The sequence below is a fragment of the Panthera tigris genome, chromosome C1 (genome assembly GCF_018350195.1).
Source record: "Panthera tigris isolate Pti1 chromosome C1, P.tigris_Pti1_mat1.1, whole genome shotgun sequence".
NCBI classification, from domain to species: domain Eukaryota; kingdom Metazoa; phylum Chordata; class Mammalia; order Carnivora; family Felidae; genus Panthera; species Panthera tigris.
Window position 1 is genome coordinate 22,098,729 of NC_056667.1, and position 11,073 is coordinate 22,109,801.

Below are 11,073 nucleotides of genomic sequence, written 5' to 3' on the forward strand. Positions count from 1 at the left end.
CCAAGGAAGGACAAGCTTGGAAGGGGTCCCGCTCTTCAAGGATGGTCTAAACCTCATAGAAAAGGTGGAGTTGTAGCTTACTGGATGGCAGAGACATTCGGTGGTTTGTCCAGGCCAGAGCTGGTCTGCAGTCACCAGGCAAGCAGGAAGCAACCATCTGGTGCAGCCAGCTGCAGCTCATGGCTGGGTATGAAGCCATGCAGAGGGAATCTGGGTGCTGGTGTTGGTGGGGGAGGTCACCACAGGGTGATCACCAGGTCAGGGTGGGGCTGCAAGGCCACAAAGAATGCGTGTTCTGGGCACCTAGCTGGGGCCAGGCATGGCCAGATGTTCTCAGATCCATGCTGCTGACTGACTGTGAAGCTGCTAGAACCAGCAGGGGAAGCCCCTTTCTCTCATCGTGTTCCTTCAGCACTTTTCACTGAGAAAGCTTAATGTTATAGTTGCTGTAAAGGAGAAAGGCTGAAAGGAATTCAACCCACTATTATATAGAACAGATACTGAAGGGTGAACTTGGAGCTGAGAGGCAATCAGTTGATAACTGGCACAACAGATCCACCTTATTGAAGTAGAAAGAGTGAGACTGGAAGTCAGGATACCTGGACTTCACCTGTGACCTTAAGCTTGTCCCTTTTCCTCCAGGACCTCAATTTCCCTTGTGTTAAATGAGAGGAGTTAGTTGGGTGAGAAGATGTCTGTTTCTTTCTGATCTAAGGACAACTGACTATACCTGTGTGGGTAGTTATGTCTGTAAATGCTGACAGAACTAAGAGCCTACTCCAGGCTGACCATACACTGCCTCCCTGACTCCCGTAGTTACCCAGAACATGGGCAAGCACAGTGTCAACCCCCATCTGGGTCAGGGCTTCCCCGTCCAGAGGCTGTGCCTGGTGGCGCAAGAGTCTGCCACCCACTGTCTCTATAGCACTGTCTCTGTCTAACTCTCCCATGGTGGGACAATCAACAGAGGGGGCGCTGATGTCAATGGAGGGAGTGAGCTACCTTGTAGTGCATTTTCTCATCAAAATTTAGTATTTGAAGAGAACTTAGTGGCCTTCTAGTTCTCTTGTCTGCTTGGTGGTGGCATGCCTTCCACACAACCACTGCCAACCATAGAAATAATTTAACCTTCATTAATGCTGGTAAATCATTATCACCATTCTCTTTGTCATCACCACCATCATCTCAATCACCTCCATCACCATCATCATCTCAGTCACTTTCATCACCATCATCATCATTACTGTCATCACCATCATCATCTCAATCACCTCCATCACCATCATCATCATTACCATCAACACCACCATCATCTCCATCACCTCCATCACCATCATCACCATCATCACCACCATCATCTCAATCACCTCCATCACCATCATCATCTCAATCACCTCCATCACCATCATCATCTCAGTCACTTTCATCACCATCATCATCATTACTGTCATCATCACCATCATCTCAATCACCTCCATCACCACCATCATCTCAATCACTTCCATCAGCATCATCATCATTACCATCATCACCACCATCATCTCCATCACCTCCATCACCATCATCATCATCACCATCATCACCACCATCTCCATCACCTCCATCACCATTGTTACCACCATTGTCATCATCGTTACCATTATCATCATTACCGTTCTCCTTTGCACCATCATCATCTCCATCACCTCTGTCACCATCATCATCACTGCCACTTACTGAGTACCTTCTAAGGGGTAGGGCCCACAGGCACAGTGTTTGGCATTTCACATACTCTATTGAACAATCCGGTGTGATAGGTGTTGGTTCTAACTTATGGATGAGGAAACTGAAGCTCAGAGAGGTAAAAGTGGCCTAAGGCAGCAAAGATAACCAGCAGAAAAGGCAGGATGATCTGAATTCAGATTTTTACGATTCTGAAAGCTGACCTCTGCCTATTCTACCTCACAGCTCTGAGAGCTGACCTCTGCCGTGCACCTTCAGTGTGGGGGGCTGCCAAGGAGCCACTCCATCTTCAGACAGTGGAGACGGCTGTCTGTGGCCTCACTCGTCGATCCTGGTTCTGACTTGGCTGCAGAACGTGCCCAACTTCAAGTCCACGTGAAAGCCCTTCTGAAGTTGGAGGTGGGATCTTGTATCCTCCTGGGCCTCCTCTTTTTTTGGATGTACATTTCATTCCTTCAGTTACTCCATGTGTGAATGACCCCTTGCTTCTCATGCCCTACTTGGCCCCACCCTCGTCCTCCCGAACTTCCGTGATCCCTCCTCCTCCACAGCCTCAGTGGCCCCACTCCCCAAGAGCTACAGCGATCTGAAAGCACAAATCAGACCACACCACCCTCCTGCTCAAAACTCTGCAATGAATCCCCTCAACATCGAAAGGAAACCCCAACTTCCGCCTGGCCTGCAGACCCCAAAGGGTCCTTCTTCTGCTGAGTCCTCTCACCTGTCTCCTCCCACCCTCCCCCACCTGCTGTGCTCCCAGCACACGGACCTCTCTGCTGTCCTCACAACCACCACACTCACTTCTATTGCAGGGTCTTTGCACCTGCTGCTCCCTGTGACTGGCTCATTCTCCCGACAATGATCACAACAGTCATTCTCTCACTTTCTTCGGGTGTCTGCTCGAGTATCACCTCCTCAGAGAGGCCTTCCCTGACCACCCGCTCCAGTGCAGCCCCTCCTCTCTAGTCTCTCCATGCTTGACAGCCCGACGCGGGGCTCGAACTCACGGACCGCGAGATCATGACCTGAGCCGAAGTCGGCCGCTCAACCGACCGAGCCACCCAGGCGCCCCATGCTCATCGCTTTCTAACATGCAGTTGTGTGACCATTATCTGTCTTCCCTATCAGAATGCAAGCTCCAGGAACGCAGGGATTTTGTCCACCTTTTCACCTCTCCCTCTCCAAGCACCTAGAAGAGCACTTAATACGTAGTAGGATTCTAATAAATACTGCTTCGATTGATTAATTGATTCATCAATATGACCTTGCTCCCATGCCCTTCTCAGCTCGGAGGCCCCGCCTTTAGGCCATGCTCAGCTTATCCGTGAGCCTCTTGAAGTGTGCCTCTGATGGTTCAAGGGCCTGAGCCTCCCGGTTGAATAGAGTTCTCTCCTCCCTTTTCCTAGATTCCGTATCTCTATTTACATGGCCTAAAAAGTGGCAGGATGTGCACAGAGGAATGCTGCCTTTAGAGTCAGATAAAATGAGGTTCAAGTCTCAGCTCTGCCACTTACCAGCTCTTTATTACTTAGCTTTCCTGAGCTTCGGTTTTCTTTTGTGTAAAATGGTACTAATAATACCAACCATGTGAACGTGTGAGGACAGAGAGCTAACGTGAGTACATAATACAGAGTAAACCTTTGGAGCAGAGACTATCACTATTGTTCTTGTTATTACTAAACTGAGCAGGTTTGGGGCCCTCCCTCCATCTCGCAGGCCGGGCCTTGGTTGGGACGGGGCTGGATGGGGCAGGTGACACGAGAGGTATGTCACTTCATGGGCTCACACTGAGCTCTCTGTCAGTCCCGTCTCAAGGCCTGTCTCCCTCCTCTGTTCCCGAGCTGCTGATTTATTTTGCACTGCATGTTTAATTCACTAGGGCATATGAAATCCCATCGTGTGAGTCTCAGTCTGCAGGTCTGGCCCGTGGAGATTTTCTCTCCCACCTTTGGTCCAACACGCTTTCCTTCCAAGAGTCTGTCATCTGCAAAACTGTCGGTGGAGGGACGGTGAGTGGTGCTGTGGTTCTCTGGCTCCCTGATGGACCGAAAGCTCCCAGGAGGCAGCTGCCGCTTCAGTAGACATTCTCCCAGAAAGCCCCGGGCCCGGCCCAGAGGGCCAGGCCAGGATCCAAGCGATGCGTCAACAGCATGAGTCGGGGGGTAGTGCTGTTCCATGAGTTCGTAATTCAGATGAAACGACGTTGGACTGTGAAGCCATTGGAATAGCCTGTGTCCTCTGGCCACCGGAGAGACTGAGGAAGCAAGATTGAGCCAGTGTGCAAACAGAGTCAGTATATCCCAGGCCGTTTTCATGTGGAGAAACCTAAGGCCCAGAAGCAGGAAGTGTCTTACCCAGGGACACAGCAAGTTTTTAGACAGAGCCAGGAGTGACTGGGACCCCTTACTGGCCCCCTCCTCCCCCACTCTACCCCTTGTGGAAGCCTGAGCCTGGGGCTGGACTGGGCTCACGCTCCTGGGTCATCCCAGCCTGGGTGCGTCTGTCTCTGCTGTGTGTTTGTGAAGGGAGCCCTTTAGGCACATCTGGCACCAAGTGAGGCACTTAATCATGGACTCCTCTGATCCTTTCAGGATGATCCTCATTTTACAGATGGGAACTGAGGCCCAGAGCGGGCAGCTGACTTGCCCGGGGTCTCACAGCTGGTGAGTGAGAGCCCCACAACCCACTTCTCCCGCCTGATGGCTTTTCATAGCCCTGGCCAGCTGCTGACATTCCATCTCACGCTTGCCTGATTATCGCTCATGCCCCGTGTAAGGAGGGTCTAGGAGAGTAGGGCTCTCTGCCTGTACTGTCCCTTCAGTATCCCCAGCACCCAGTGTATGGCAGGGGTTCGACATTGCATTTAAATAAACGAAGGAAGTTTCTGAATTCCTTTCAACTCGGTGACTGAGACGGTCTGAGACCCCAACCCTAGCTCCCCAGACAGTGATGGGCACGGACTCTGCTCCTCCCTCCTGACCTTGACCTGCCGGGTGTGTTGGTACCTGGCCTTCTCCCCATCAGTGCCCTGGCCCCAAGTCTCCTCCTGGTGTCCTGCCTTGTTCCACCTGTGCCACGTCTCCCTCTCCTGATGCTTTTCTCCTAAAACCCAGTTCCCTGACCTGACCCCCGCTCTCTTCCTGACCTCAGTGGCTAACACAAGCTCCTAGAGCCAAGCACTAGTCTTGCTTCTTCTGGCCTTGCCCCTGGTTTACCCTCTGACCAAACCTGAACTTGCCCTTTGTAATCCTGCAAAGGGAAGGGCAGAGATACAGAGCATCCCTCCCCGATCCACCAGCTCCCCTCCCTGGGACTTCCTGAAGGCTCAGATGTAGCCTGACTAACAGCTGCTGGAGGCCAGTCGCAGCCAGACCGTAAAACTCAGGCTCGTGCACCCGATGGGGCTCTCTGTAGACTCAGCCACTCCAAACAGACCCTGACAAGTTCAGTGTGGTCTGAGATTCAGGGCCTTCTGGCTCCTGGGCCGACCCCCTGTGGCTGGGATCAGGTGTCAGGGACCCCAGGAGGGGGCAGGGCCACTCCAGCAGCTTCTCTACCCAGCACCGGGGTGCCCCAACGTGGCCCTCCCCAGCTCAGAGACTCACAGGGCTGGCAGGACCCCCAGAGAGCCTCCGCTCCAGGCCCCCAAGTGTGTAGATGGGCACACGGACGAGGAGCACTGGCTTTGATGTCTCTGAACTGAAAAGCACCAGAGGGGAGGGGATCATCCCACAGGCCTGGTCCCCAGGAAGGTGGGCACAGAGGGGACCCTCCCAGAGTCTCCAGCTCTCCTCCCTCCATCCCTGGCATTTTTCTGGGTGGGGTTTGGGGGTCCCTAGGGTGTGCTTTACCTGCAGCCCTCCCATCCACCAGGGCCATGTTGAGGTAGATGTGGGGGTTCCCCATCAGTGGAGCTAAGGGAGGGCTGGCGGCGGTCAGGTGGCAGGACATTGATGCTGGGTCCTTGTTGAGGTTCTGGGGAAGAGGGCCATGCTGCTTTTCCACATCCAGTGCTGGCATGACCGAGTTCAGCATCTCCTGGGACTTGGGGGATGAATGAGGCCAATGGTCTCTTAACAGCCTCATGAGGGGTGCCCCATTGGGGTTATTAGCTTTGTCTTATGGATGGAGAAATCAAGGTCCAGAAAGACAGGCCTTGGCAAAGCTCACACTGAGAGAGACTACAGAAGCCCAGGCAACCCAGCTCCCTGTTTCCAGAGCCTTCTGCCCTTCCTTCTGGAATCAGTTTCCTCAGGGATGCTAGAGATCATCTGGCCTGATGGCTCTTCATGGCTGGGCTGAGCTAGAACGCTGGAGACCCCTGCCAAGCCCCCTTCTGACTGCCTCCTGCCTGCTCCCCTAGGCTTCAGGCCATCCCTCAGGACTCTCAAGCATGGGTCTCTGAGACAGTTTCTTCCTCATGGCATCCCAGCCTTCAAAGAAGCCCTATAAAGAAGGAAAAAGATGGTTAGCCCCTCATCTGGGATAAAGTAGGCAAGCTGGAGGGCTGAGTCACAGTGAAGGCTAGGTCAGGGCCAACGCTGAGGCTTGGCATGAATGACTGCATTTACCTTTAATCAGCAAGGAACCAGCGTTCAAAACGAAGGCAGAGAGCAGGAGAGGGGAGTGATGGGGTTAGGAAGCAGGTCAAGTTCAGAGAAAGGATCAGATAAGGGTCAGGTTTAGGATTAGAGTCAAAACCAGGATCATGAGAGTGGATTTGAGGTCAGACCAGGGTCAGGGTCCACAGTGAGGGGGAGCCAGGCGAGGCCCTGGCGAGGGGGCCCGGCTGGCCTGGGGCCCTGCACCTCGTACTCCTGCTTGAAGCCATAGCCCTCGGCCGTCTTCATCTGGTTGATGTGCTGCAGGAGGTCGGCCACGCGCACTGCGGGGTGCAGCTGCCCCGTGTGATATGGGGAGCCCTTCCGGCCACACGGACGCCGCGGCGAGCCCCCCAGGAGGCTGCTGGCCTCAGTGACCCCACCACTGCGCTGGTCTCCTGCAGTCAGAGAAAGGACAGGGGGTTCCTGACGCGCACAGCCCCCAGGCTGGGGAGTTCCAGACAGACCCGGGGATGGGGGAGGGGCGGGGGAGCGTGGCCAACATGGAGGCTGTTCCCTGGGGCCGAGCAGCCTGGCTGGGCCCACGCGGCGCACCCCTGGGCAAGTCCCTTCCCTCCTGCCTCGGTTTTTCCGGCTGTAAAATGAGCGGGTTGGGTCACGTGACCTCGGAGGGCCCTATCGGCCCAGCCCCGCCTGCTGGGATCCTGGGCTCCCCTGACTCTGTCCTGTGGCTCCCCAGCCCGGACCACCCCTCTGTGACCTCACCACACTGCCTGCAGGGGGCAGCGCTCAGCAGAGCCCAGGAGAGTGCCCCCCCCTCCCTTCTTCCAGGGAACAATCTGGAACAATTGGCAACTCCCAGTAATTACCCCCATTCAAAGACAAGCAAATGCTGAAATTAGCTGCCTCTGCTACCCCTTCTGCAGATCGACATGAGGCACCTGAATAGAGGCGTTTCTCCTGCGCAAGCATTTCCATTGTCAGCCTGTGCAGCGGCCTCAGCCAATCCGGGAACAGGTCGAGGGGTTCACAGCGACACACACACACACACACACACACACCCAGGGAAAACTATCCCCTCCCCCCAGGCCCACCCACTGCCTGCTCTCCCAGTCAGCCTCCCCCAGGACACGCGTCCCACCATGGTCCCCCAGATCAGGTCGTGGGACTGAGTGAAGTGCCCCATTCACTCGGCACGCACTTGGCCGACACCCGCCTCAGGGCACTCGCTTGTGCATTCGTGGGACTCAGCTTATGTTGTTTCTCTTCTCGGGGATCACAGTCCTGAGCTGCCTGTTAGCCAAGATTTGAAAGCAGTTTTTCATGTACTTTGTGCTGTTTTTCGTTGCTGACAGTGGGAAGGAAGCCACCTGTCACCCCATCATGGCCAGAAGCGCCACGGAGGCTTGGAAACAAGTGACTTGCCCAATGTAGTGTCCCAAAGTGTCTTCCGGAGAACACTACTGACACAAGATGATGCGGCGGGTCGTCCGTCTACGACATAAACAAAATATGTATGTGTTCAGTTTTTTTGAAAAGTGAGTCCGGGAGATTTTGATGGAAACAAAGTTAAACAGGTCTGTTCTCTGCAGGACATTTCAGGACTTTGAACACGCTTATGTCCATTGTGAACCTCCGTGAGGAGGATGGAAGTGTGTGCTCCTGGGAAGGGTACTCGCCCTTTCTGAACCACCGTTTGCACATATGCCAAAGGGGATAAAGTCCTTACTATCCAATAGAGATTTTGTAATTATTAAATGGCACGATGCCTGAGAAATGCCCCGTTTACTGTTGGCACATGGTGAGTGCCCACAGAATCTACTGAGAAGTCAGACATCCCCTGAGTCCCGAAAGCTGGGGGCCGCTTCTTGAGGAAAGAGGAAGCCAGCAAGAGGGGGGCTTGACCTGACTTTCATCCGTCTTCGTGTGAGGGTTTGGACCAGGATGTGAAAGGTAGCATCGGTGGAGAGAGGATCCGGAAGAGGCGACTGTAGCCAACACGTAAAACGTGCGCTCAGATTTCAGGAGAGAATTGTTTCCTGCTCAGAGAACGCTCAGGACCTCCAAAAGCAGGGCTGCGGAGACAAAGGATCACGCATGCTCTTTATGGAAGCTGAGCTGACGGCCCTAGGGAGAGCTCTCCAGGTGGAGGAAGGGGAGGTGTGAGAGCTCCCTGGAGGGTCGGCAGCTCTCAGCGTCGGCCCAGCACGAGTTCAGGGCCGCTGAGCATAAGCAAATAGCACCACCTGGTCACGATAATGTCAGGGGGCCAGAGCAAATCTGGGCAGCTTCCGGGCGGAGTCCAAAGACAACACAAGCCGGCAGACACAAATACAAATGCAAATACAGCCAGCGGCCTGGCCAGGACTGTACAGGATGACGCTGCCCTTGGCCTTGCATACCCCGAGCCCAGGAAGATGGGCTCTCTCCCGTAACAACACAGAGAAGAGACGCAGCACCAGGATTCACACCCCGGACGGTGGCGCTGTGGGGTCCTGTGGCCTATCAGGTTTCCCTTTTCCCGCTCCCTGAGAAAGGAGCATTTGTGGCAATGAAAGAAACAGGCACTTTTGTGGCAAACCGTCTGGGTGGAACCCGCTGGTACCCGTCCGAATCAAGAGCTCAGGATGCTTGGGGCCCAGAAGGAGAACCCCAGAGAGCTTTTCTAGGCAGTGCTTTGGCGGCAGTGGGGCTCCAAAGTTAGTGTGGGAAGTTTCCAGCAAGCCCCCTCCGGCCAGCCTGCCACTACCTGCCCGATAGGGTAAACCGCTTTTGTAAATAGATAAACTTTTAGTTTTGCCGTTGATTTAGATTTATAGAAAAGTTGCAGAGAGCACAGAGTTCCCATGACTCCAGACCCAATTCTCCATTATTAACATTCTTCCAAATGGTGTATTTGTTACAAATAATGAACCGATATGGATACATTATTATTTAAAAAAATTTTTTTAATGTTTATTTATCTTAGAGAGAGAAAGAGAGTATGAGCAAGGGAGGGTCAGAGAGAGGGAGGGAGACACAGAATCCAACTCAGGCTCCAGGCTCTGAGCTGTCAGCACAGAGCCTGATGTGGGGCTCGAACTCAGACTGCAAGCTCATGACCTGAACCAAAGTCAGACGCGTAATCGACAGCCACACAGGTGTCCCTGGATACATTATTATTAACTAAAGTCTATACTTTATTATTCCTTCATTTTTACCTGGTGTCCTTTCTACTCTTCCAGGATCCCACAGATGATACCATATTACATTTAGTTACCATGGCTACTTGGGTTCCTCTTGGCTGTGACATTCCTCATTTTGATGAACTTAATTTAAAAAAAAAAAAAATTGAAGTAGGCTTTGTGCCTAGTGTGGAGCCCAAGGCAGGGCTTGAACTCATGACCCTGAGATCAAGACCTGAGCTGAGATTGAGAGTTGGCCGCTTAACCAACTGAGCCACCCAGGTGCCCCTGAACTTAAGGGTTTTGAAGATTACTGGTCAGATAATGTGTAGGATGTCTCTCAAGTGGGATTGCGATATAAAATAAAGAAAAATTGAGATATAATTCACATACTGTAAGATGCATCCTTTTAATGTGTACATTTTGGTGGTTCTCAGTATATTCGCAGGTTGTGAAGCCATCACTGCCAATTCTAGAACATTTTCATCACCCCAGAAAGAATCCCAGTATGCACTAGGAATCAGTTGCCATTCCCTCCTCCCCCAGCCCCTGGCAACTGCTAAGCTACTTTCTGTTTCTATGGATCTGCCCTTCCTGGACATTTCGTATAAAACTGGTCATGCAATATGTTGCCTCTGTGATTGACTTCTTTCACTCAGCATATTGTCGCCAAGGTTCATCTGTGTTGTAGCGTGTACAGGATTTCATTTATGTTTATTTTATTTTATACGTTTGTTTATTTATTTTGAGTGGGGGGAAGGGCAGAGGGAGAGAGAATCCCAAGTTAGGCTCTGCACTGTCAGCGCAGAGCCTGACACGGGGCTCGATCTCCCGAACCGCAAGTTCATGACCTGAGCCGAAACCAAGAGTTGGACGCTTAAGTGACTGAGCCACCCAGGCGCCCCAGGACTTCGTTTAAAAAACAATTGTTAATTGTGGTAAAATATACATAGCATAAAATGTATCTTAACGGTTTTTCAGTGCATGGTTCGGTAGTGTTGTGCAATCAATTTCCAAAACTTTTTCGTTGTGCGACACTGATATGAAACATTAAACAACCATTCCCCCTTCCCCCTTCCCTGAGACCATGACCACAACCATTCTGCTTTCTGTTTCTGTGAATTTGGTTTCTCTAGATACTTCACATCAATGGAATTGTACAGAATCTTTTCTTTTTTTCTTTTTTTTGGGGAGGTGGGGTGGGGGACTGGCCTATTGTATTCAGTATAATGCCTTCAAGGTTTATCCATGTTGTATCATCTTTTAGAATCTCCTTCCACGGTATGTATGGACCACATTTTGTTTATCCATTCATCCCTGAATGGGTGAACGCTGGGTTGCTTCTACCTCTTGGCTATTATGAATAATGCTCTCTGAACATGGGTATATAGATATTTCTCGGAGATCCTGCCTTCAATTCTTTTGGGTAAGTATCTAGAAGCCAAATTGCTGGATCGTATGGTAATTCTATTTTTAATTTTTTGAGGACCTGCCACCCTATTTTCTATAGCAGCTGCCCCATCAAAAGTGCAAAAGTATTCCAGTTCCTCCCCATCCTCACCAACACTTGTTATTTTTTTGTTTGTTTGCTTTGTTAGTGGCCATTCTAATGGATGTGAAGACTC

At 52.0% G+C, this 11,073-nt stretch overlaps 1 long non-coding RNA gene across 1 annotated transcript; it reads right to left on the reverse strand.

Moving 5' to 3' along the window:
- Nucleotides 1–3,341: 3,341 nt before the first annotated feature.
- On the reverse strand, nucleotides 3,342–7,032 carry LOC122241126. Its single transcript, XR_006221108.1, has 3 exons — nucleotides 6,531–7,032; nucleotides 5,574–6,168; nucleotides 3,342–3,976 (listed from the first exon to the last, which is right to left on the reverse strand). It is a non-coding gene; the product is annotated as an uncharacterized LOC122241126 (long non-coding RNA).
- Between the last annotated feature and the right edge of the window lie 4,041 nt (nucleotides 7,033–11,073).